At 37.1% G+C, this 25976-nt stretch overlaps 1 protein-coding gene across 7 annotated transcripts in view; it reads left to right on the top strand.

Moving 5' to 3' along the window:
• The window catches only part of SOCS6 (suppressor of cytokine signaling 6), a 40537-nt gene that overhangs the window by 8140 nt on the left and 6421 nt on the right, over nt 1–25976 (top strand). For 2 of the 7 annotated variants that reach the window (XM_070512871.1, XM_044774863.2), the window contains exon 3: nt 18251–18336. The exons of the other annotated variants lie outside the window; for them this stretch is intronic. The gene's annotated coding sequence lies outside the window, so the exon portion shown is untranslated. The remainder of the gene's footprint in view (nt 1–18250; nt 18337–25976) is intronic. 7 annotated transcript variants of the gene reach the window in all.

Here is a 25976-nt window from a genome sequence, read left to right as displayed (position 1 = left end):
TTTCTCCAGTCTGGTTAAGCCAGTTAACACTGTTCTCATCTGCTGTCGTTTGCTTCCCAGTTCTCGTTGTCCTTGTGTTTTTTGAGGATAGAGGAGATAAAGAAGTACGTTTCATCAGTGGCTCATCCAAAGTTTTTTTGTTCTTTTTAATAGTTTTTGTTTGTTTTGCTATCATCAGTGAATATTAAAGCCTTTTACTCTGAGGGAAACCCACATCTAATTTTGCTTTAAATAAAGGTTTTCAGTTAGTGCTGTCATGAAGCCCCTCTATGTCACCGAGTTCTGTGTAACTTAATTATGAAATGCCTGCTGATCTGTAGTGGGTAACATGAGTTATTTTAAGTTAGGTTATTTTAAAAGCATCAAGAGATCCCATGTTTAGCCACCTATAGTAAGTTGCTTTTGACAATTAAGTTGTTATTTTATGATGCATATAAGCTTTTCCATTTTGTAAGATTTGTATGATTTGCTTAATAGGGGTATATTACTAATTTGAATAATTATCCCTCTGCAGGATCCCCTTTATCTTAAATGCTTAATGAATGAGGTTTATGTTTGCTGTTAGTATACATTTAATAAATCTTATGTGGATTACTTTTTGTATCCCAAATCTGCTATTCTTAATTTGGGTGTACTTAAAGAAAATGAAGAAAAGACTATTTTAACTGAAAGCTCATATTCTCTAATGCAAACTGAGTGAAAAAATCTTACGTGTTCTCTGCAAAAGCATTTGAATAATTGACAAATTGCTTTTTAAATTGGAGCTTTTGTGTTAAGACTTAACACTGAGAGCCATCAAAGCAATTGTATTACTTTTCAGTTTTTGTGTGCATGTTGCTTTTAGAAGCTAAAAATTTTTGCTTTAGCAGTTCAATATATTTAAGAGATTTTATGTATAAACAAATTAGTTTAAATTTTGAAGACTGAAAAGTAATGAAGGAAATTCGTCATTGTACTATTTGCTATAGCACCCCTGCTCCAGAATAAAAACCAAAACAGATCTTTGGACCGTACTTAATTGTTAGTAGTTTGTCACAAATTCTCAAAGGATAGTATCTACTCTGTAGTTTAACCAGTGAGGTCCTACTTGCTGATAGGCAGTGAAAGTGGTAGGATTGTTTAGGGAATTTGCCATGTTTTTAGCTAAAACCTTAGTAAGTGCTCAGAAAGGTATAAAAATGTATACATTAGAAATTTAATACATACATACATAAAGACAGTGATGAATTAGTATATAAATGTACTACTTTTTAAATCCAACATGTTAAAATCTGAATTAAAAAATTAAAGAGTAGGTTTATTTCATTAATCAATTCTTATCAGCCAGCTCTATTAACATTTCAAATGATTAAATTTATGAACATTTGTTTCATATTCAATTTAATAGGAATGTATTGAACACAGTTTTAGGAAAAGATGCTTATAAATATTCACGTAAATCTTCTCTGCAGGTTAAATTTCTAAGTCTCTGCATATTTTATTTTCATTGAATCAGGTAGTTTTAGAGCTGGACATGCTTTAGAGATCAGCCTCTATTTTATATGGGAACACTGAGACTCAGAAGATTCACGCAGTGTCACACAGCAAACTTAGTGCTACCCTATATTTTTGTGTCAGTAGCCTACAAAGTGGGACTGAATCACTTGAAAATTTATTAGAGCTTTTGCTGTAATTAGAAGTTTATTTTTAATTTATAAAATTTTAAATTTTATGGCAACTTTAAGTCCATTTTTCTTATCTTTAAATTTCTTTATCCACCTTTGTAGCCATGCAAATATTTATATTGCTTTCTAAAATAAAGCTTATTGTGCTGAGATCTAGAGGCTCTAAAGGAAGTCGAAGCAATTCTGCGACATTTGCTATGTTTAATTTATTTGTATTTGCATGTTGTTGTCAGGAACTGTGAAGAGTTGGAGATTTTTCCCTATGTGCAAGCTAATAAGTTAGCCTGAAATAGTTTCATGGTTACTGCCAGAAGACATGAGAGTCCTGGGCCGGAGATAAAGGACTTTATTATTCAGGGTAGTATTAGCAGCCAGTGTCAGCATTTGTGCTAGTTCCCTGAGCACCAGTGCCATGTTGAGAAAAGACTGTAGGGGGCCGAAGGAGAAATCAAGGAAACTAATTAGTAGGCTATTGCAGTAATGCAGGTGAGATAGGACAGTAGCTTGGACCAGTGTGGTGGTAAAAAGTGATGGGATTCTCTGTATATTTTGAAGATGGCTGAGATTGGGATCTTGTGACATACTGAATGTGGAGTATGAGAGAATGAGAGGAGCCATGGATGATTCCACAGCTTTTGATCTGAGCAGTTGGAAGAATGGAGTAGCCATAAACAAAAGTGGGAAAGACTGCAAGTAGAGCAAGTCTGGGGTAGCGTGAAAGAGATCCAAGTTTTGTTTTGAACTTGTTAAGTCTCGGATATCTATAAGACACAAAGTGGCAATGTCAAGACAGGGAATTGACTACAACTAGGCTAAATTAAGAGAAATTTGAGGGTGGATGACACATGGATGTTATTTAAAGCATGAGGATGAGTGAAGTCATTGAAGGGCATAAGTGTAGCTGGAAAAGAAATGAGCAACATCTGGGTGCTGGGGTACTCCAACATTAAGAGACTGGAGGCAGAGTAGTATGAGAAGGAGTGATCAGCTGTGTCCAGCGCTGTTGATAGAGCATCTTAGATGAGCGCTGAGAATTGATGCTGGATTTGCAGTGTGGACGTCATTAGTGAACTTGACGAGCAGTTTCTGTGTAGTGGTAGAGCAGGCCTCTGGTGTGAGTTTAAGAGAAAGTGGGAGAAAGGGAATTGTGGACTGCAAGTATGCATGATTCTCCCAAGGTGTTTTGTTGTAGAAGGGATTAAAGAGAGAGAACCATCACTGGTGGGAAAAGTGTGCTCAAGACAAGTTTATGAGAAGTGACATTTTTAGGAGTGACCCAGTAGAGAGGGAAATTGTTGGGAAGTGAAGGAGGTCAAGTACGCAAGTGGAGTGGTGCCTTTAGAAAGGTGCGTAGATCTGTAGAGTAACTGGATGGAAATAAATATGGAAAGTGGGTAGATGTAGTGTTGAAATCTGAAGTTTTCTTCTGATTTTAATTTAATTTTCTCAGTGAAATAGGAAGATGGGGGAGTAAGTGTTATAGCTGTGAGGAAATATGTGAAATGGTCGGCAAGGAAAGTGAGAGTGAAGGGACCAGGGAGATGTGGCTTGATTTCTGGGTGATGGTAAGGCTCCATCTGAGGTTCATGGTCATAGCTATAAGTGAGACCAATCAGAGTGGTTATGTGTTCCTCCAGCCGCCTTCCCCTGTAAGGAGCAGGCGTGGTGTAGGCAGAATTGGCTTTAACTAATGTTGTGGTTTTGCCAAGAGAGTTATTCAGAGTGACAGTGCGGGAAGGGAATTGAGAATATATGCTAGGAAATTATTATGACTAATCATGCAATGTCAACTAAGTATAGAGGGAAGAGGGTCGTTGAAAAGCTGGCGGGGTTATTGCTCTTCAGTCATTTAGACTGAATATTTCAGGCCAGTCCCCGACTACATATACACCAAACAAAATGAAATGTCAGATTTGCAAAATTTATTTGGGTATAGTGAGGAGAGGAGGAGGCTGTTTAGGTTCTAATAAAACAAAAATAATGCAATATTCTTATCTGTTGATTTATTTTTTTGTTTGGCGGTCATGGTGTACCTGGAAGCCAAGAAAAGGCCTTGCATTTTGCTTTAACCTGATGGATTTACTCAGCCAGTCCCTTTGAAAAAGTAACTTAAGAAAAAGCAGGCTCACAGACTTTATTCTTATAAAAACACTCCATGTTTATTGTAGAGTATTTTGAAAATAAATATTGAAAATCATATTTACAAAGACTTCTGCAATCCAGTTGACAGTTATGCTGTGTTTCTTTCTGGCCTGGTTTTCCTCCCTATTCTTTCTACATAATCAAGACCACGCTTTACATACGATTTTGTTTCCTGTGTTTTTGCATTTAACAAATGAACAATATGAACTTTTCCCTCATGTTATTTATAACTCTGTATAAATATCAGTTTTAGTGGTTCCCTAAATTTCCATTGTGTAGATGTGCCAGAATTTTGTTTACAGTTCTCATACTGTGGAAATTAAAATGTCTCTGATTTTTAAAATTTGAATTGACTTTTTTTCATTTATAATAATACAAGGGCCATTGTTATGCTTTAGTTTCACGTTATTTCTTGAAGATTTATAAAAATAGCATTTTTCGGTCAAAGACTGAATATTTTTAAGAGTTGCCTATAGCATGTTATCTTTTACAACTATATTAAGACATTTCAAGTAATGAATATCATCATTAGAAAATCTTTGCTGATTTGACTTGTGAAAAATCATTACTATTTTAATTTGTATTTCTTTGATTATTATGACGGTCAGTATTTTTCTGTGAATATGTTGGGCCCATTGGTTATCCATCTGAAAAAATGCAAATTAATCCCTCCCTTATACGTAAATCAATACTAGATTAATCAAGGACTTACATGTGAAATTCAAAACTTCGATACTTCTATAGGAGATACAGGAGAATTTATGCTTTAGTATCAGAAAGACTTCTTGAGACAATAGAAGAGGCAAACAATAGACTAACAAATTCAACTAAAGTAAGATGAGAAACTTCTGTTTCTCGAGGTACCACAAAAAGCATAAAAAGTCCAGGCACAAGTATTATACAGCTGTAGAAGAAAGAAAGTCCATGGTCTGTGTGAACTGACGCAGAGTGATGTCTCGGGGTCTGAAATGTGTCTGCCCTATCACAGATCTTTTCATTATCTGTATTTATTTATTTATTTATTTTCTTTTTCTTTTTTTTTTTAATTGAGTTAATGATAGGTTACAATCTTGTGAAATTTCCGTTGTACAGTAATGTTTGTCATTCGTGTTGTAGGTGCACCACTTCACCCTTTGTGCTCACCCCCCACCCCACCTTTCCCTGGTATCCACTAAACTGTTCTTAGTCCATAATTTTAAATTCCTCATATGGGTGGAGTCATACACAGATTGTCCTTCTCTAGCTGGCTTATTTCACTTAACATAATTCTCTCAAGGTCCATCCATGTTATTGCAAATGGAATGATTTTGTTTTGTTTTACAGCTGAGTAGTATTCCATTGTATATATGTACCACATCTTCTTTATCTATTCGTCTGTTGATGGGCACTTAGGTTGCTTCCATGTCTTGGCTATTGTAAATAATGCCGCAATGAACATTGCGGTGCATAGGACTTTTGGGATTGCTGACTTCAAGCTCTTTGGATAAATACCCAGTAATGGGATGGCTGGATCGTATGGTAGTTCTATTTTTAATTTTTTGAGGAATCTCCATACTGTTTTCCATAGTGGCTGCACCTTCATGATCTGTATTTAGCCATGCATTTTAATCATTTTTCCCACAATAAGGAAAAAAGAAAAGAGTTTAAAAGCCAACCCATTTTACATTGCCTTCAGCAATGTATGAGAGTTCCAGTTTCTCTACATTCTTGCCAACATTGGGTCTTGTCATTCTAGTGGGTGTGTAGTGGTATCTCATTGTCGTTTCAATTTCATATTTTCCTAATGACTAGTAATATTAAGTGCCTTTTCATGTGCTTTTTAGCCATTTTAGTAAAAGGTTTATTTGGCTCTTTTTGCCATTTTAGAAATCAGATTGTACTATTTTTCAGTTGTGGGAGTTCTTTATGTATTCTGGGTGCAAATCTTTTCTCAGATATAGGATATGTAAATTTTTGCTCCCAGTCTGTAGCTTTTCTTTCTCTCAATGATGTGTTTTGGAGCACAAAAGTTTGTAATTTTTATGAAATCCCAGAGTTCAGTGGTTTTCATGAATAAGTTTCTCAGTTGTTTTTGCTGTTAGTTTATCTCCATAGTGATGGAATGGTTGCTTTTGACAGTTTGGCCAGCTTTTTAGTTGCTTTTGTCAGCTCCCTCATTCCATCATGCCAGAAGTAAACCCCCCTTGGTATGTCCTTTTTTTAATTCCCATTTTCAGATGGGGAAACTGAGGCTTGATGCCCAGGGTCATTAGAAATGGTGCCTGGGATTTGCAGTCAGGCAGTGTTGCTCCAGAGTCTGTGCTTTTAATCACTAGGCTCTGTCCTCCCCTGCCCCATCTAATGTTAGTACAATCAGAGAAGATGGTAGTTTCTGGATCATGTACCAAGGGTTAGCCTTGGGTCTGTTACTTGGCAACTTCCTTTGTTACTTTGGGCAAATTGTTAAACTTTCTAAGATTTAGTTTGCTCTTTCATAAAATGGAGATAAAGATAGTTCCTTCCAAACAGACTTCTTATTATAAGGATTCAAGAAGGCTGATGTATGTATTTTAGTACGTAGTAACCTCCCATTGGGTGGCGGTTGTGTTGGTATTAGTAATAGGATAGAATAGTGGCAGAAGCAGTAGTGACGAGAAACCTCCCTTCTTCCTCTTCGTATGATCTTTCCTCTGAATGATGATAGCATCCTCAACATGCTGCTTTTACAGCCATTCTCATAGTCTTCTGCAAATATTTGCTTACTCAAGTTCGGTACTAGAATCCAAGGTCCTGAGGGTGAGGATTTTATCTTTCATCTCTGTGTTTTTACTATGACTTGCAGTTATCTCCTTATACCTTTCAAGGAACGGCAGTGTTTTATCTGTGTCAAGACAAGAATGTGACCTGGAGTGATGAAAAAGGCAGGAGAGGGAGGCAGAGAAAGAGGTGGGCATAAGTTAAGGAAACTTAGGGGCATTGTAGTGGGTGGTGAGAAGCACTTGGTGTGTGGGGTGAACTCAGGGGTGCCACGGTGGCTAGGTGTCAGTGATTTGACTGGATGAGGGGTTTATGCCTGGTGTCCACAGGGAGCAGAGCTGCCAGAAGAGTCTCGAGTTGTGAATAGGGAAGCAAAAGACTGAAATATGAGAATGACTTCCTATGAAATGTGAAGTATGACGGAACGAGGGAAGATGTGAAGGGCAAGACTGTATTGTGAGATGAGAACCTAGGAAGAATCGGGAATAGTTTGGGAAGGTTTAGGGAGGTGGATTAGGAAAAGCTGCTGAGACCTTTGACCCTGAGAGCGACAGAGTCCTGCTTTTCATGATATCAGGTGGCGGAAACACACATTCTTTTCCTAGGCTGTCTTATTTTCTTTTGTTAAGTGTTGAGTGGGCTAGTTGTTTTATAGTAAAGTAAAACCTGCTTGATTGTTACAGAAAGATCTAATATGGAAAATATGTCTGTTGGGCTTCCTAATCCCTTTTTCCTATTCACTAGAGGTGTAATCACCGATACTTGGATATTCTTTGAGACATTTGCTGTAAAGCTTAGGCGTATAAATGTATACACAAATGGGATCATATTTACATTTTGTTGTGTAGTTTGCCTTTTTCCAACAATGTATCTTAAATCTCTTTCTTTATCTACATAATATTCCATTATATTGATAGATTATAATTTATTAAACTAGTCCACTGATTTTTGATGTATATTATTATTGTTATTTCCTAATATTTAGGTTAATTCCACATTTTTACCAAAATGCATTATGCATGAAAGTCTTGTGTAGTGATTAAGTGGGCTCATTCTTTAGAATCAGTTGTGTGATTTTAGGCAAACTCCTTAATCTCTGCCTCAGCTCCCGTGTCTATGCAATGGGAATGTTACTATTGTTATGTTGTTACTCCTACTGTTAGCTACAGTATATATAGCCTAATACATGCTAGCATTGTTGTAAGGATATCACGTATATTAACACATTTAAACCTCACAACTAACTTGAGTGGCTGATACTTTTATTTCTAAGATCATACAACTGTTAAATGGTTGAGCCAGGATATACATGAACTCTTGCATTCTGGTTCAGAGGAGTGCCTCCCACTGTTATACTGCTTTGTGTGTAGTCCTGAATTTACAGGGTTATAAAGATTAAATAAGACATAGTATATTCAGAAGGCTTAAAACCAAGGCCCAGCAGATATTAGGCCAATATGTGGCCTGTCTTTACCAATAATAGGCCAGGACTAAGTACGTGATCAAGTAATGTTAGCTTTTTTTTTTAGTGCTGTGAGAATCATTTTCCGTATGTTCTTGTTTTGGGCATAAGTATATATCAAAAAGATAAATTCCTAATGGCATAGTTACTTGGTTAAAGCATATGTGAATTTGAAATTTTGATAAATATTTTCAAATAATCTTCCACAAATTTTACCCCAATTTACACTTCAGCAATTAGTTATGAGTGCTCAGTTTCCCATGCCTTTGCCAACGTTGTTATTGATTTAACTTTTCAAACTAGTAGGTGAAAAGGTATTATCTTGTTTTGTTTTGAGTTTCCTTTCTAGTGAATTTTTAAAGTTGAGATAGAGTTTACATTGAAACTCACCCTTAGAGTGTAGTCTGTTGAGTTTTAACAAATGCCATTAGTCATGTAACCACCACCACAATCGAGATACAGAACAGTTCCCATCACCCCGATTTCCTTTAATTTCTCTGTGATGAATGAATTGAGAGTCTGCTAGGGTGTTGGTTGGCCACTTGAATTTGTTTTCTCGCTCTTTGGCTCACCTGATTTCTTGCTTGTTTTCTTGCCTTTCTTCCTTGTTTTCTTGCCTTTCTTCCTTGTTGTCGTTCTTTGTGTGTGAACTGTCCCTTTGTATCTTTTGCCCATTTGCTTATAAGATCACTTGCCTTTCTCTTACTGATTTCTAAGAGCACTGTCTGTGTTACAGATATTGATCCTTTGTCGTATGTGTTTGCATTGGTCCTTCAGTTTATCTTTTGGCTTATTTATTCCATTCTTTTGGCTGTTCAGAAATTTTAAATTTTGCATTGTTGGATTTGTCAATTTTCTATTACGGATTCAAGGTTTTATTTTATGCATAGAAAGACTTTCTGCACTGCAAGGTTTTTTTAAAGACTTTTCTCCAACTTTTTTTTTTTAAGGTTTCCCTATATGATACTTCTGGAATTTATTTTTATGTAAGAAATAAAGTAAAACTCTTGCTTTCCCCACCAGTCCCAAATGGTAAGCCAGTCTACTCATCATCATTTCTTGAATAATCTGTCTTTCTCCCAAAAGTTTAACATCTCTTAGTCACATACCCTTTTCATATATGTCTTCGTCTGTCTAGTCTTTTTTCCCTTCCAGTTTTAAGCTGTTACAGTATGTTTTATATCTTACGTAAGTCATTCTCCCTCATTTGTCCTTTAGAATTTTTCTTACTCTTTTGATTGTTTATATGTCAAAGTTAACTTCAATATCATTTTGTCAGGGTTTCTTGCAAAAACATAATTGATATTTTCTTGGGATCTTGTGTTAATATTTTGACAGGATTAAAACTGTTTTATCTAAGCATAAGATGTGTCTTTCTGTATATTTATATCTGTACGATCCCCTGAGGAGTTTTAAAGTTTTTCATGTCATTCTGGACATTTTAAAAATTAATTTCATCTTTTTTGAAACTATTATAAATAGAACCTAGACTTTTATTATATTTTCTACTAGCTTTTGGAATATAGAATTACTAGTTTTTTTTGAGGAAGATTAGCTCTGAGCTAACATCTGCTGCCAATCCTCCTCTTTTTTGCTGAGGAAGACTGGCCCTGAGCTAACATCCATGCCCATATTCCTCTACTTTATCTGTGGCACACCTGCCACAGCATGGCTTGACAAGCGGTGCTGGGTCCGCACCCGGGATCCAAACTGATGAACCCCGGGCCACTGAAGCAGAACATGCGAACTTAACTGCTGCACCAGCAGGCCAGCCCCACGAATTACTAGTGTTTTTTCAATTGAGGTAACACTGGCTCATAACATTATATAAATCTCAGGTGTACATGATTATATTTCGCTTTCCGTGTAGACTACATCCTGTTCACCACCCAAAGACTAATTACCATCCATCACTGTACACGTGTGCCCTTTTACCCCTTTCAACCGCCCTCCTCCTCCTCCTTTCCCCTCTGGTAACCACCAGTCTGTTCTCTATCTGTGTGTGTGTGTGTGTGTGTGTGTGTGGTTTTTATCTTCCATATATGAGTGAAATCACACGGTATTTGGCCTTGTCTGTCTGACTTATTTCGATTAGCATAATAGCCTCAAGGTCCATCCGTGTTGTCACAAATGGCAAGATTTCATCTTTTTTTTTTTTTATTAAGGTTATAAAGTTAACATCCTTGTGAAGTTGCAGTTGTACATTATTGTTAGTCATGTTGTAGGTACACCACTTCACCCCTAGTACCCTACCCCCACCCCCCTTTCCCCTGGCAACCACCGATCAGTTCTCTTTGTCCATATGTTAACTACCACCTATGAGTGGAATCATACAGAGTTCGTCTTTCTCTCTCTGGCTTATTTCACTCAACATAATACTCTCAAGGTCTATCCATGTTATTGTGAATGGGACAACTTTGTCCTTTTTTATGGCTGAGTGGTATTCCATTGTATATATATACCACAACTTCTTTATCCAATCATCAGTTGCTGGGCACTTAGGTTGGTTCCACGACTTGGCTATTGTGAATAATGCTGCGATGAAGATAGGGGTGCATGGAGCTTCTGAAATTGCTGATTTCAGGTTCTTAGGATATATACCCAGTAGTGGGATGGCTGAGTCATAAGGTATTTCTATTCTTAACTTTTTGAGGAATCTGCATACTGTTTTCCATAGTGGCTGCACTAGTTTGCATTCCCACCAACAGTGTATGAGGGTTCCCTTTTCTCCACAGCCTCTCCAACATTTGTCACTCTTGGTTTTGGATATTTTTGCCATTCTAACAGGTGTAAGGTGATATCTTAGTGTAGTTTTGATTTGCATTTCCCTGATGATTAGTGATGATGAGCACCTTTTCATGTGTCTATTGGCCATCCGTATGTCTTCTTTGGAGAATGTCTGTTCATGTCCCCTGCCCATTTTGTAATTGGGTTATTTGATTTTTTATTGTTGAGTTGTGTGAGTTCTTTGTATATTATGGAGATTAACCCTTTGTCGGATAAATAACTTGTGAATATTTTTTCCCAATTAGTGGGCTGTTTTTTTGTTTCAATCCTGTTTTCCCTTGCCTTGAAGAAGCTCCTTAGCCTGATGAAGTCCCAGTTATTTATTCTTTCTATTGTTTCCCTCGTGTGAAGGGTTATGGTGTCCGAAAAGATTCTTTTGAAGCTGATGTCAAAGAGTGTACTGCCTATATTCTCTTCTAGAAGATTTATTGTTTCAGGCCTAACCTTTAGGTCTTTGATCGATTTTGAGTTTATTTTAGTAAATGGTGAAAAAGAATGGTTGATTTTCATTCTTTTACATGTGGCTGTCCAGTTTTCCCAGCACCATTTGTTGAAGAGACTTTCTTTCCTCCATTGTAGGCCCTCAGCTCCTTTGTCAAAGATTAGCTGTCCATGGATGTGTGGTTTTATTTCTGGGCTTTCAATTCCATTCCATTGACCTGTGCACCTGTTTTTGTACCAGTACCATGCTGTTTTGATTACTGTGGCTTTGTAGTATGTTTTGAAGTCAGGGATTGTGATGCCTCCAGCTTTGTTCTTCTTTCTCAGGATTGCTTTAGCAATTCGGGGTCTTTTGTTGCCCCATATGAATTTTAGGATTGTTTGTTCAATTTCTGTAAAGAATGACAATGGAATTCTGATTGGGATAGTGTTGAATCTGTAGATTGCTTTAGGTAATATGGACATTTTAACTATGCTTATTCTTCCAATCCATGTGCATGGAATATCTTTCCATCTTTTTATGTTGTCATCGATTTCTTTCAAGAAGGTCTTGTAGTTTTCGTTGTATAGATGTTTCACTTCCTTGGTTAAATTTATCCCAAGGTATTTTATTCTTTTTGTTGCGATCATGAATGGGATTGAGTTCTTGAGATCTTTTTCTGTTAGTTCGTTGTTAGCATATAGAAATGCTACTGATTTATGTATGTTGATTTTATACCCTGCAACTTTGCTGTAGTTGTTGATTGTTTCTAATAGTTTTTGTATGGATTCTTTGGGGTTTTCTATATATAAGATCATGTCGTCTACAAACAGTGAGAGTTTTACTTCTTCGTTGCCTGTTTGGATTCTTTTTATTTCTTTTTCCTGCCGAATAGCTCTGGCCAACACCTCCAGTACTATGTTGAATAAGAGTGGTGAAAGTGGGCACCCTTGTCTTGTTCCTGTTCTGATTTTGTCCGTTGAGTATGATGTTGGAAGATTTCATCTTTTTTATGGCTGAGTAGTATTCCATTGTATGTATATACTGCATCTTCTTTATCCATTCATCTGCTGATTGACACTTAGATTGTTTTCAAGTCTTGGCTCTTGTGAACAGTGCTGCAATGAATGTAATCTTCTCGAATTAGTGTTTTGCTGTTCTTTGGATAAACACCCAAAGTGAAAGAGTTCCATCATGTGGTAGTTCTATTCTTAATCTTTTGAGGGATCTCCGTACTGTTTTCCATAGTGGCTGTACCAATTTACATTCCCACCAGCAGTGTCTGAGGGTTCTCTTTTCTCCACGTCCTCCCCAACACTTGTTGTTTCTTGTCTTTTTAATAATAGCAGTTCTGACAGGCGTGAGGTGATACTCGTTGTGCTTTTGATTTGCATTACGCTAATAATTAGTGATGAACATCTTTTCATGTGCCTGTTGGCCACATATATATCTTTGGAAAAATGTCTGTTCAGGGGCTGGCCCTGTAGCTGGGTGGTTAAGTTCACGTGCTGTGCTTTGGAGGCCCAGGGATTTCACTGGTTTGGATTCTGGGCATGGACCTAGCGACATAGCATTGCTCATCAAGGCACGCTGAGGCAGCATCCCATGTGCCACAACTAAAAGTACCCACAACTAAAATATACAACTATGTACTGGGGGCTTTGAGGAGAAGAAGGAAAAATTAAAAAAAAAAATGTTCAGATCCTCTGCCTATTTTTTAATTGGGTTTGTTTTCTTGTTGTTGAGTTGTATGAGTTCTTTATATATTTTGGATATTACCCCTTATCGGTTGTAAGATTTGCAAATATCTTCTCCCAATTGTTCAGTTTTCTTTTCGTTTTGTTGATGGCTTCCTTTGCTGTGCAGAAGCTTTTTAGTTTGATGTAGTACCATTTGTTTGTTTTTGTTTTTATTTCCCTTTTCTGGTCAGACTTGGTATTTGAAAATATGTTGCTAAGGCTGACGTTGAAGAGTGTACTGCCTGTGTTTTCTTCTAGAAGTTTTATGGTTTCAGATCTTACATTCAAGTCTTTAATCCAGTTTGAGTTAATTTTTTGTGTAAAGTATAAGATAATGATCTACTTTAATCTTTTTTCCATGTGGCTGTCGGGTTTTCCTAACCCCACTTATTGAAGAGACTTTGCTTTCTCCATTGTATATTCTTGGCTCCTTTGTCAAAAATTAGCTGTCCATAGATGTGTGGGTTTATTCCTGGGCTGTCAATTCTGTTCCACTGATCTGTGTGTCTGTTTTTGTGCCAATACTATGCTGTTTTGATTACTGTAGCTTTCTATATTTTGAAATCAGAGAGTGTGATACCTCCAGCTTTGTTCTGTTTTCTTGGGATTGCTTTGGTTTACTAGTGATTTTTACATATAGATTTTGCCAGCAGTCACTTGACTGAGTTCTTCTTTTTCCTGATAGTTGTTGACCTACATCTGTTGTATTCCCAGGTTTTCATTCAATCATGTCATCTGTCAATAGTGACAGTTTGTCTCCTCTTTTTCAATATTTATACTTTTTTTTACTCGTCTAATTAATTGGCTAATATGTTGAAGATAATGCTAATTTATAGTACTGATAATTGGCATCCTTGTTGCTGGCTTTCAGCATTTCTTCATTGTTCTTTTGGCTCTTAGTTTTGTTATATACATCATGTTAAATGTCCATCTGTCTCTATTTTGCAAAGAGATTTTTGGGGTGGGGGTCAGGAATTGATGTTACTTTTTTTTCAGGTCTTTTTTATGATTTATAGCTATGATCATATGATTTTGCTCCTTTGCTCTATGGCAAATTATATTAATAAATTTACAAATTAACAGTCATGCTGGCGATCTCGAGATGTATCTTATCTGGTTCAATCATTTCCCCCACCACTCCCAGTGTTTGCTGATATTCAAGATGTGTATTTCAGTGTTTGTAAGTGAGGTCGGTGCTTTTTGTTTTTTTTTAGCGTGTTATCATTGTCCAGTTGTGTTACCAATGTTCTTTTGGCTTTAAAAATGAATTGGGAGCTTTCTTTTTTCCTCTGCCCCAAACTAGTTTAGTGAGTGTTGGACTTAAGTTTATGGACTTGTCGCTTTTTCTTCCTGAGGGAAGAGAAGGCCATGCTAGCTCTTTGATGACTTGCTTGTTCTCTGACAGCTTTTAGCCTCTTTTGGATTCCTGCCTCTTGTAATGGCAATCTTGGTAATAAATTTTTTGCCATAAACTTATCCATTTCATCTGAGTTTCTGGTTAATTTTTATAGTTTTCAAAGTGCTGTTAACGTATTTTGGTCTCTTATGGATATGTAATTATTGTTCTCTCCATTTCTAAATTTTTATAAACGGATTTTCCTTTTTCCTTGGTTATGACAGTTAGTTGTTTAACAATTAAGTTTTTTGTTGTTTAATCAAAGAATCAACTCTTACAATGTTTACTACTACTACTTTTTATTTTCTAATTCATTTGTGTCTTTATCTTTGTTTTTTTCTGCTTTTTCTTTTTCTTTTTTTGTTCTAATTGCTGACTTCTGGAATTGAGTGCATAGTTTGTCTCTTTTAATTCCTTCCTATTGGGTTTTGTAAATGTTTAAGGCTTTGAAGCTTTTCGTGAGCGCAGCTTTAGGGTCTGTAGTCGCACAGGTTTTGGTCTGTAGCATTGTCGTTATGTTGGTTTATAAACAGTAGGCCACTTCTTGTCTCTTTGAGATCTCCTCTTTGATTCAAGAGTGATTTAAGGACGTTTGATGATTTTACTTATTTAAAAATTTGTTTTGTTTTTTCTATTTAGTGTTGTTGCCTTGTGGTCATTGAATGAGATTTTTCTGATTTTTAAATTTATTGAGATTTTCATTGTGGCCTAATATATTGTCACATCGAGTACCTATTCCATAGATTCTTGAAAAGGAGCTGTATCGTCACTTTTTAGAGTACAGAATCCCACATATCTAATAGGTAAAGTAATTTAAATTGCTATATTCTTCATTTTTGTTTATTTCATTTTCTTGGGCTGAAAGAGACATTTTATTTTTTATTTTAGTTATTTGTTTTATTGAGGTAAAGTTGGTTTATAACATTGTATAAATTTCAGGGATGCATCATTGTATTTTGACTTCGGTATGGACTGCATTGTGTTCACCACCAAAAGTCTGCTTTCCATCCATCACCTGCAAATATCTCACTTTACCCCTTCACCCTTTCTCCACCCCGAATGAGACATTCTAATGTTGTTCCATTTTGTGTGTAATTTTTTGGCAATTTTATCTGCTTTGTGGATTATCCCTTGTGTGATGTGCCCATTTTAATTTTGTGTGACCAATTTTCCTTAAATGTAAACATTGTCTTATATCACTGTTGTTACTCTAGCTTTCTCGTATTGTCAGTATATACGTTTTATCACTTTTTTTCTGTTAGAGGATTTTTTTCTGAAACAATTAGGATTGGTATTTGTCAGTTAATTGAAAAATGGCTCCGAAGTACAGACCTCATGTGCTTTTAAACATTTTATTTTACATTAAAACAAATAAATGTGCACTCTTTCATTAGTTTCTAAATGTCTTTTCTTTAGATATCCATTGACTGAACTCTATCAATCTGAATTATGTAATCAGTATCCTGACATAATGTTTCACCTGTGATTTCCAGTTTGGTACTTCTTTTAAGTAGAATTAGAAGTCAGTCACATTTGAAGGCAATCTTTGTACAATGGCTAGATTTTTTTAGAAGTGATGTTTTCCTAGTCTTTTTAGAGTGATTTTGCTTATACTTAATTTCACAGGAAATTTTTTTAGCCATCTGTATTTATTTAGTGTTTACAAATCAATTAACTGTTTTTGTGGAAACAACTTTTAAAAAATACTTACTGGGGCTGGCCCAGTGGTGCAGTGGTTAAGTTCACACGTTCTGCTTCAGTGGCTGAGGGTTCACCAGTTCGGATCCCCAGGTGTGGACATGGCACTACTTGGCAAGCCATGCTGTGGCAGAGGTCCCACATGTAAAGTAGAGGAAGATGGGCATGGATGTAAGCTCAGGGCCAGTCTGCCTCAGCAAAAAAAAAAATAGAGAGAAGGATTGGTGGCAGATGTTAGCTCAGGGCTGATCTTCCTAAAAAAAACCTTATTTGTTTACATGTTTAAATCATGCAGTGAATTTAAATTCAGAGAAGTTTGTATGAACATCAGCCTTGCTCAGGAACTATTTTAAGGACTGAGGATATAACAAGTGACCAAGAGTGATATGTTCCTGATCTCAAGTAGAGTACAGCTAAATATAATTCAACTGATAGAATAAGAAAATCACAGAATGCTGAAGGAAGAAGAGGGTAGTTGGAAAGTGGAGGCTAATAGAGATTTTGTGGTGTTCAGAAACTTTCTGAGACAATTGGTTTTAGTGTGTTGTTTCATATAACATATGACTGGATTTTTAAAAACTATATCTGAAAATCTTTTTCTTCTAATAGTTGAGTTTGTCTCATTCATATTTATTGGCTTAACAAACATTGGAACCTAAATTCCATCATATTTCATGTTATATTGGCCATGGCCTTTATTTTGTTTTTTATCATATGGTCTATTCCTTTCCCTCCTTTCTACTTCTCCCTTTCTGGAGAGTCTTTAGTATCTGTTCTTTATTTTTCCTTTTTTATGAAGGTAATGGCAAGTAGTATACTGACAGATTCAGGAAGAGTAGAGCAGAATCCAAGGAACTGAAATGGAAATGTAAGAGCATGAACCAAGGCGTCCCTGGAAACTGACGGTTCAACCCCTAGTGCAGAGAGTTACAAGGGGAAACTCCTTATCTTCCTAGCCTTCTGTATGGATGTTTTGCTTATATTAAAAGTTTTTCTCTTTGTCCTTTTAAACTGTCTTCACAGGTGGTTTAAGCTAACACTTCTCAGAGTGTGGTCTGTGAATCCCTTTTCATAATAATGCTAAAACATTATTTGCTGTTTTCACGGAGGATGCAAAAGCAATGGTGGATAAAATTGATGGTGCCTTACCACAAACAAGGCAGTCGCACCAACTGTAATAGTATTAAACTTTCATAGAAGTCATGTTATTTACCTCCAAGTACTTGTAGGAAAATGAAATTCCAGTTACATTTAAGAATGTCATTGATGAAGCAGTAAAAATTATTATTATTATTATTTTTTTTGCTGTGGAAGATTTACTCTGAGCTGACATCTGTTGCCAGTCTTCCTCTTTTTGCTTGAGGAAGATTGGCCCTGAGCTAACATCTGTGCCAGTCTTCCTCTATTTTTTTATATGTGGATCACCACCTCATTTTGGGCACCGAGGGGTGGTGTAGGTCTGTGTTCGGGAACTGAATTTGGGCTGCCAAAGCAGAGCACACTGAACTTGACCACTAGGCCACAGGGCCAGCTGCTGATTTTATTAAACCTTGACCCTGACTACAAATCTTTTCCGAATTTTTATGGTGAAGTGGAAGTGTGTAGAAAGCTCCTTCTACCACAAACTGAAGAAAGGAAGTTGTCTCGAGGAAGTGCATGTGCCGTGGTTGGAGCCACTGGCTAAGATAGCTGCTTTTTCACAAAACCCCACTTTTACCTAAAAGAACAATTGACAGACTATGGTTTTTCAACGTGGGTTTTTAGTACATGTTTTCTCATAATTGACCACAGTAAGCCTATTACTTACTGACAGTATTGTTGCCAATGATAAATTCAAGCTTTCAAGCAAAAATTAGAATTGTGGAAAACTTCTATCTGCCTCTGTTAGCTTAGCTGCTTCCCAATGCTTATAGACTTTTCTGATGAGATAAGTAGTGATCTTAACAAATGTAATTTTTGATACTGTATAATGAAATAAATAATACAGGATACAAAATCCTGCATGGATAAAAGATTCATTCAGAATGCAAGCTAGACCAATGAAATATGATGCAGTAGAGTAAAAAATTCTTGAGATGGTTTCAGATTTTACAGTGCAACTGACTTTTAAGAAACTATCACTTGTTGATTTTTTGTATAGTATCACAAGGAGAAAATCCAGTTATGTGAAAAAGTTATCAAATAAAATATCTCCCCCTTTTCCAGCTGTGTTTACGTCTGCAGGAGGCTGGATTTCCTCTCACACTTTAACTGAGACAACATCTTGTAACAGATCGAATGCAGATGCAGACGTGAGTGCCCAGCTGTCTTCAGTCGGACAGAAAAGATTTACAGTAATGTCAAACAGTGCCACTTTTCTAACTGAATTTTTATTGGTTGAGGAAGTGTACTCGGTTTTCATGAAAATGTTATTTATGTTAACATATATTGAGTATATTGTCATTTTGCAATGAATTAATAAATATTTTTAAATCTGTTTTAATGTCTCATAGGGTGAATTTCAATACTATAACCCACATAGACAGAGCTTTTTGTGATTTTCAGTAGACTTTAAGAGGATGAAGAGGCCTTTAGACCAGAAAGTTTGGGAACCACAGACGTAAGCACTAGACCGACTGGCCGGGCAGCTTATTATAGGGGAAGAACAAGCTCCCGTGTCAGCAGCCAGGTTCAAATTCTGGATCTGCTATTTCCTGGTGGCAAACTATTTAACTTTGTTGGGCAAGTTTAATGTGACTGAGACCTAGTTTCCTCACTTGTAAAATGGCAATGATAAAACTGTTTTGTTCATTGAAGGTTAAGTAGTTTTCCGATGTTGTCTGTTATATTTTTTTTAGTTGTTACAAGGACAGGCATGACTACCTCCAATCATTTCTTAAAAAAGAGGTTGTGAAGGGGCCAGCCAGGTGGTATAGTGGTTAAATTTGTGTACTCCACTTTGGTGGCCCGGGGTTCATGGATTTGGATCCTGGACACAGACCTACGCACTGCTCATCAAGCCATGCTGTGGCAGTGTCCCACACACAAAAAATAGACAAAGATTGGCACAGATGTTAGCTGCTGGTCAATCTTTCTCACCAAAAAAAAAAAAAAGAGATTGTGAAAGTATTTGAAGATGTTGTCTTCTGCCCACATGGATAAAGTATTCATGTCTAAAACCTTTTCCCTTGAACCTTTATACACATTTTCAAGTGTACGTGTCAACTTAAGATTTTACAATGAGAAAAGCAGTAACTAATGCAGAACATTTACTTAGGCATGATGAGACAGATGGCAATCCTATAAAAAGATGGCATATATTTTTGGAAGTGCAAACAGAAAAACTGATACTCTTAAAAATTCCAGAGTAATCTTTGCCTAGAAAATGAAGAGAAGAGATAAAAGACCGTATGGCCTAATAGAACTTTTTATAGTTTCTAATGTCTAGGATTGAATTTTGTTTATTTAATGTTAGCATTGAGTTGCATATGGATTGGTAGTTGAGAAAGGATTAATTAGCAGGTAGATGACGCCCAAGTAGTTTTACTGTGGTTGTCAGTCTCTTGTTTTCTATGAAATGGTTGTGATAGTGGGGAGCAGAACCACTTGAACCCTAAATTTAACGAGGTTAATTCAAGCGTGAATGCATATCACCTCAGAATCAGTCACTGATCCTGCTGTCGGGCAATTATATGCATCAAGTTGCCGTCATTGTGGAGCAGTGTTCTCATTCATTTCACTTGGTGTTCATTGAACAAATATTTATTGAGTGCTGCATTTGGGCCAGGTATGAGCTAGATGCTGCGTCTAAAGTGTTGAGAAAAAATTGACATAGTCTCTGCTTTCATGGAGATTTTAGTGTGCTTGGGTGATAGGCATTAATCAAATAATTATACAGACAGATTTAAGTATCCATCCCAGATGAAAATTCCAGGCAGGAGAGGGATGCAGTATTCTGAGATCCTGTAATTGGGGGATTTCACCCAGTCAGGAAGAGCAGGGTACGGTTCCCTGAGGAACTGACAGATGAGCTTAGGTGTGAAGCACTTAGTCAAAGAGGAGAGGGAAAAAAACGTTTCAATCAAAGGGGCAGTACATTAAAAAGTTCTCTCTTGAGCAAGGATATGGTGAATACGAATGCTTTCAGTGTGACTAGACCAGAAATCACCAAGTGAAGAATGACCAGCCCCTGTAGGACCTTATTAACCATGTTAAGGAGTTTTGTGACTTTATCCTCAGTAATGGTAAATTATGGCTTGAGGTGGGGAGTGAGGGAGGCGAAAGTGGGTCGGTGTCCGATCACTGTGCCGGAGTAGGTTTGCATGTCTACCGTCCACTTACTCTTGGTACGGAGCACCTGCTACGCCTTGGCGTGGTCCTAGACTCTTGGGAGACAACAGTGAAGAAGACAGAGGTAAAATCTCTGCCTTCGTTAAGTTATGTTCTTTAACGTAAAGAGGGGGGGAAAGGCAAAGAACGTAATAAGAAGGTTCTATTGTATGCTAGGAAAAATAATACAACACAGTGAGAGGGTTTGGGTTGCAGCTTAAATGGCGTGGTCAAGGGAGGTCTCATTGCGAAGGCGACCATTGAGCGGAGGCCAGAAGGAAATGGGGAGATTCATGTGTCATGTTTGCAGCCAGCACAAGGCCCTAAATGGCAGCACGTTTGTAGTACCCTCAGAGCATCAAGGAGGCAGTGGAGAGGGCAGGGGGAGAATAGTGTGAAGATAGGAGTCACATCATGTAGGGCCTTACAGACCGCTGCAAAGACTTATGTCTTTGACTGAGTGAAGTGGAAAGCTGTTTCGCATTTTACTCTTCCTGCCGTTTGAGGATCGGACTTGAGAAAGACCAGAGTGCGTGTGAGAAGGAGAAGAGGCTTTCTCTCAGTCTCAGAACAGGATTCGCTCAGTCCAGCCATTGTTCACAGAAATTTACTAGGCACGTGGTCTACTGGGGAGACTTGAAAGTCCCCTCCTGGAGCTACACATGGTTCCAAGTGATTGTTTCAACATCTTACATTTCATTACGAACTTTACCTAATAGGATGATTTTATGGTCCATCTGTTTTTTAGATAAGGCAATTTGAGACCTCCTGGGTTTTTTCTTTTTCTTTTTTGTCATCGAAGTTACATTCCTGGTAGGTTTGTGTTTACATTCCTAGTAGGTTTGTGTATGTGTGTCAGATAGGATGATGTGTGGGCTCAAAACTGGGATGTGCATGTATAAACTAGACCATGTTGATATTCAAAACCTTTTAATTCTTCTCGTTGCACTTAGAATCACACCCAAATACCTTGATGTGGCCAACTGGTGCCCCACTCTGCCTTCACTCCCTAGACTTTAGGCACATTGGGCTTCTCTGTTTGCCTCTACAGTTTCCCATCTCAGGGCCTTTACACGTACCCTTTCCCTCAGTCTAGAAAGTTGTTCTCACTTCAGCCTTCCTTTGTGTGACTGGCTTATTCTCTTTATTCCAGCCTTGGCCTAAATACTGGCCTGTCAGAGAGGGCTTGGAGAGGGGTCTTACGTGTTCATGGAATCTAAAGTAGAAACCCCAGTATTCTCTGATCGCCTCCCTTTCCTTCATGGTGTCTGTTCCAATTACTAATTATCATGCCCTTCTTGGTTTACCTGTGTCGTGTCTGCCCTGCCCAGATGGCCTCTCCCAGGGAATAGTGAGCACCAGGATGCCAAGGGCCACAGGGCTTTGTTACCGTCAAGGTGCATTCTTCCCACTTACGAAGTTTTCTGTGAAGACACACTTTTTTGTGGGTCAAGACTCCTTTGAGGATCTGATGATAGTAATGGACAGAGAAAAGAACATAGACAAAATATTTGGTCTATGAGTTCAGGGGGTTCAAAGAGCCGCTAAGACCTGCTCATGCATTTTACCCACACCCTGGCATGCAGCGGGTTAGAGTGGAACTAGGAAGCAGAATTAGGAATCACCATACCTTCCCTTATCCTGTGTGTTTATTTACAGTCTAGTCTGATTTATAGCTTTTAGTCATTGGTCATGTTCCGAGTTGACTGCGTAAGAATGCTGTATCAGATAGTGTCTGTCCAGCTGTTTCCCACTGTTTCTTTGCCCTGTCTTGGAGCTCACAGATTTCATCTCTTAGTTTTGCATCAAACATCTTAAATCCTCTTGAATCTAGTAGAGTATCTTACCAGTGGAGGGGAAAAGGGGCAGTAGAGGGCTTTATGAAAAATAACTTACGAGCAGAAAGGACAGTCTGTAGCACCCACTGTAACATTCACATACTTAGTACAACCTAGTATTTTTTTCAGATCCTGGTGACAGCATTGTCCGTATGTAGATAATTCAGTGGCTGTTGTACTTTTTACCCATCGTCAACTTTTCAAAATCAAAGATAATTTTTCTTTTTAGATGTACTTATGCAAATACATGGTACTAAGTATTTGGGGTGGGGAGGATTGTTTAATACATTTACTTCCTTCTCTTTACCAGTATTTATTTGGTAGAATTTCCTTGGACCCTTTACATGCCTGAACACATACCATGTGAAAGTATGGAAACAGAGTCTGTGTGGTAGAGTTTGCTAACTGATAGGCAGGTAGGTGTTTCCCATGTGGCCTTTTTAGGTGGAATTGCCAAATCCTTGATCATTTGTAATAATGACTTTGATTTTATGGGAGAGAGATTGCTTCATTTTGATGAGGAGATTTAGCCAGTTTCGCACAGTGTGGATTTTCCTGTCCATTTATTTACTTGATAGTCAAGGAATATTTACTTGGTATCAAAGAATTTAAGCAATATATATTAAATATCTAATGGTAGTTCCTGGTTAGGAATATAAAAATGAATAAAGACATGGTCTCTAACTTCAAGTATTACAATCTGGGGAGCTAAGATATGGATAGAACAGAAGCAATTCTAAGTCACTGTGTGACATACTGTTAAAGGAGTACAAATTGAGTCTTCTGAGTCCAGAGAAGGGAGAGAGAACTCCCTTCTGGCTGGATGATCAGAGCAGATTTTAGAAAGAAGTATATTTTTTTAAGGAATTCCCTGAAAGATAGATTAGGAAAGAGGAGGAGAACATTTTTCAGGAGGAGGGAATAGCATAAGCCAGGCACAGAGGTAGAAAAACGAAAGCCTTGGTGATTAGGATAGAAAATGACCTGACATTTACACCATTCCTAGAACCTTAGCTGGGCCTGACCCTCCAGGTCAAGCTTGAGGTTGATTTCTGTGCTTGGGTTTGAGAGATCTTGGGGTAACACTCCAGACAGATCATATATAAGCCCTTCCGGATGTTGATCCATTGATCTAGTTTATTAAGAATTTGGTTTTTTGTTATTATTGTAAACAATACTTTCTTTGCAATATCTCTGTTATTGGGGCTAAACATGTTTGTTTTCTCTTGAATTCACATCTTTTTGTCTTATGGATTTTGGTAATTAAGTTTTCTTAATCTCTGTGAAATTGACACCAGTTTTTTTTGTGCACAGAATTGGATTCATTGCTAGTGAGCCAGAAAATTATCACTTAACGCAGGGAGGTTTTGTTAGTCTTCGGGTCGCCATTTTCAGCCTGTTAAGACGAATAAATGAGCTTTCTACTACTATGAACGATTGTACGTAAAAGTTCTCTCTGATTAAGAGAAGTTAAGGACCTTTTGGTATACTTAGGTTGTCCTGCTTTTCTTACGTTCACAAAAGAATTTGACAGATGAGATCTCAGTCCCTTTGTGGTGTCTTTTGAACTGAAGTTTTATTCTTTATCTTTTGTACCCTGTTTAAGAAATTTTATTCTTATCTCAAAGTCTTATATTTTATTCTAACTAAACTTAGATTTTCACAATTAGATCTTTAATCTACTTATAATTTATTTTCATTGACATTGTGAGGTGTGGAATCCAATGTTATTATTTTTCCAGATTTATAACCAATTGTCTTAGTACCATCAATTAAATACTGTCCTTTTCCCATTGGTTTGCCTTCTTTCATATGTCAGGTTTCCATACACACATGGGTCTGCTTTTGTGTGTGATACTGTTTCTTTATTTATAGAAATTTCTACAAATATTTCCATGGTGCACTTTTGTAATATTTTAAAATTATTTTATATTAGTCTGGCATATCGTTTAGCTGCAGCAGAATTTATAACTGACTTTCAAACATTTAAAAAACTTCATCCTATTCTGAAGGAGTATGAACATGGAATGTGCAGATTTTCATGAAGTTCTTTTCGCCTTCCTAAAATATTTCTGTAGAAAGGCAAATTGATATGAAGTGAATATGTAAATGCTAAGTGTGGTAAGTTATGGTAAGTCATTGCTTGACAGCTTCAGGAATAGCCACATGGGAGTTACATAGTTTGTTGGGGTCTAGGGTACAGTGGCCGGGCTCGGACTTGCTCATCCACAAGGCCCAGAGATTGGGCTCACATGATGCAAACACGTTTACTTTTTAACAGATTTTTACCAAAAAGGCACTTTGCTCATTTTTACTTACTATTTATTTATTACTATGATACAGGATATTGTCTCCTGTTTCTGTTGATTCTTTTTCTTGTTGACTTTTAAAAATTTCAACATGATTTTATACATATTGTTATTCCCATATACATAGATTGTTTTACTTTACTTATATTTCATAACAGCTGCTTTCTAATGGAAGGTAGAAATTCATCTTAATCATATATCAACAAAATATCTAAATTCCATTGTGTGATGGTTTTACATTTACAAATGTACCCATCACAAACAGAGTGCGTGGATTCTTATTCTTGTCAAGAGATTAGATATTGGGATCCTGTCTACTCAAAAGGAGTGACTTGCCAGCTAAAGTATATTGTCACTATATTCTCTATTTCATGTTTGTGGATGGCCATACAAAACAAAACAAAAATGTTAATAACTTAAATATTACATCTTTAAACTTAGGTAGAAGATAATGCTACTTGGATAGTGAGTTCATCTAATATATAACTTAATATAATGTTTAAAAGTAACTGGTGCCTTGGGGCTGGCCTGGCGGCTCAGTGGTTAAATTTGCACGTTCCGCTTCAGTGGCCTGGGGTTGGCTGGTTCGAATCCTGGGTGCGGACATGGCACTGCTTGGCAAGCCCACATATAAAGTAGAGGAAGATGGGCGTGGATGTTAGCTCAGGGCTAGTCTTCCTCAGCAAAAAGAGGAGGATTGGCAGCAGGTGTTAGCTCAGGGCTAATCTTCCTCAAAAAAAAAGTAACTGGTGCCCAAATATTTGTACTTATTTTTTACAACTTGCTCAAAAACATAGTATGTGACAGTAAGACTTTTAAAATTGCTTCTTCCTTTATGGGGGTGATATCGCTGATCCCCTAATAGGTTGTCTGATCTGAGTAGTTTTTACTAAAAATGATTTCATGCAGATTCTATCTGCACAGTAACCAAATCCTATCTAGAACTAAAGTAAACATTTGGAAGCTCTCTCTCAACTCCCACCATGTGTTAATTGCTATAGTACTAATGGGTTTGTGTTACAGTTGTTATGATGTGCACATTACCACACAGTGCTGGTATGTAGTAGGGGCTTAGTAAATGCCCAGTGAATTAATGAATGTCATCATGCTTACTTAGGCTGTTGCCGGGAAACTGAGTGGTGCTAAACTTATGGGTGGAGAGATCAAATCTTGCTCTCAGTTTTATTAGCATTTTTCTCAAAGCTTATCATCTTGTTATGGCACTATACTTTGATGGTTGCAGAAACTGCAGAACTTGGCCATAGAGGAGATGAAACATTATGCATAGGTTAAACAATGTCTTTGCAAAGCAGTTGTTACTGTGATCAATTAATATGACTTTGGGTGTCAGAATTCTTTTGTATGAAATGATGTTCAGAAAGTCTTTGCAGAATTGAAATCCTATCATTTCAGTGATGAAACAGTATACAAAGAAGTTTAGAAAGTATATTTTTGGATACAGAAGTAAAAATTTGC

The sequence above is a fragment of the Equus asinus genome, chromosome 7, assembly GCF_041296235.1.
Source record: "Equus asinus isolate D_3611 breed Donkey chromosome 7, EquAss-T2T_v2, whole genome shotgun sequence".
Lineage (NCBI taxonomy): Eukaryota > Metazoa > Chordata > Mammalia > Perissodactyla > Equidae > Equus > Equus asinus.
Note: the sequence above shows the minus strand (reverse complement) of the source record. Positions and strands in the feature narration are given on the sequence as shown.